Source organism: Octodon degus, unplaced genomic scaffold (genome assembly GCF_000260255.1).
Source record: "Octodon degus isolate 3935 unplaced genomic scaffold, OctDeg1.0 scaffold00123, whole genome shotgun sequence".
Taxonomy (NCBI): domain Eukaryota; kingdom Metazoa; phylum Chordata; class Mammalia; order Rodentia; family Octodontidae; genus Octodon; species Octodon degus.
The window spans coordinates 7,334,994-7,336,740 of NW_004524699.1; the positions used below are offsets into that span (position 1 = coordinate 7,334,994).

The 1,747-nt window shown below is 56.4% G+C and overlaps 1 pseudogene across 1 annotated transcript in view; it reads left to right on the forward strand.

Annotated features, from left to right (window-relative positions):
• Positions 1 to 977, forward strand: part of LOC101589848 — a 5,260-nt pseudogene extending 4,283 nt beyond the window's left edge. The window contains exon 2 of the transcript XR_001117275.1: positions 50 to 977. The product of XR_001117275.1 is annotated as a cyclin-I pseudogene (transcript). The remainder of the gene's footprint in view (positions 1 to 49) is intronic.
• Positions 978 to 1,747: the final 770 nt, after the last annotated feature.

The window sequence follows — 1,747 nt, forward strand, 5'->3', positions numbered from 1 at the left end:
TGGAGGACACCCAGAGCGTGGACTCACTCTCCTCCTACTGGCTCCACAGACCCGAGCTGGTGGAGGACACGCAGAGGGTGGACTCACTCTCCTCCTACTGGCCCCACAGACCGGGGCTGGTGGAGGACACCCAGAGCGTGGACTCACTCTCCTCCTACTGGCTCCACAGACCCGGGGCAATGGAGGACACGCAGAGCGTGGACTCACTGTGCTACTGGCGCCAGGAAAGCCGGGCAATGGAGAACTCGAAAAGCGCGGACTCACTCTGCTCCTACAGGAGCCGCGGACCTGGAGCAACGGAGGAGACACAGACCGCGGACTCGCTCTCGTCCTACAAGCGCCCTCCACTCGGGTCAGTGGAGAATGCACAGAGTGCGGACTCACTTTTCTACTGTGGCCGTGGACCGGGGGCAGTGGAGTGGGCGCAGAGCGCGGACTCGCTGGCCTCTTACAGGCGCCGCGAACCTGGGGCAGTGGAGAACGCGCCAAGCGCGGACTCGCTCTCCTGCTGCAAGCGCCCTCCCCCTGGGGCAGGGGAGAATGCGCAGAGCGCGGGCTCACTCCTCTATTGTGGCCGCGGACCCGGGGCAATGGAGGGGACCCAGAGCGCGGACTCGCTCTTATCCTCCAAGAGCACTGGACCTGGGGCAGTGGAGAATGCGCAGAGCGGGGACACACTCTCCTACTGGCAGGGCCGACCTGGGGCAATGGACGAAGCGCAGAGCGCGGACTCGCTCTCCTACTGCTCCTACTGGCGTCGCGGACCCGGGGCGACAGAGGTTACGCAGACCGCGGACATGCGCGGACCCGGGGCAATGGAGGACATGCAGAGCATAGACTCGCTCTCCTCCTACTGGCGCGGGCGCCCAGGGGCAATGGAGGGGGCGCAGAGCGCAGACTCCCTCTCCTACTGGCGCCGCCCAGCTGTGGAGCATAGGCTGAGCACGGACTCACTGACCTCCTACTGTCCCCGCTGAGTGGGGCAACCGAGTGGGCACAGACGCGGGCTCACTCTCCTCTATTTTATTTAGAACAGAACTGTTTAAACTGCACTCTACGGGAGATTCTGGTCAGAGTTCCGAAGACCAGAAATGCAGATAGGAACTGCTCAGGACTTCAGGCCATGTGTTTTATTGCTTGGCAGAAAATTTGTCTGCAGTTTGCTCATGTCCAAAGACTTTGCCTGAGACTAAGATTAAAGGCAGGGGACTAATTTAGGTTGTGTAAGAAATTTCAAGGCAGTGTATTGTTGAAGTGGTGGCATAGTTACTGCTGGGGGACTTTAGCCAGACTTATGTTGAGAATCGAGAGCAAATGGCCTAGTAGAATGATTTAAAATGTGTTGAGTTTGGCCAGAAAGGAAGCTGCAATAAATGTGCGAACTGAAAAGATGGGCCAGAGGACAACTTGGTTGCTGAGAAGGAAGAGGACAACAGGAAAGATGACCTAGGGATATCACAAAAACCAGGATGACTCCATATTTTACAGCCACAAATTACAAGGATGAAAGATTTTTGCTTTGAGAATAGAGCCCCAGAGAATCGTATTTCAGTATGGGAGTGGCCTAGAGAACTAGTTCCTCAGAATTTGGTTCATATACTCAACAATCCGGGCCAAGAGTGAAAGAAGCCTGGCGACTGTTCCAGCTGGTGGCTGACTTTGGCTTTATCCATGGCGTGCTGGTTTAAGGTGCATGCAGAATGGAATCATTGTGGGGAAGCTAAAATTTCAGTGGAGACCCAAGAAT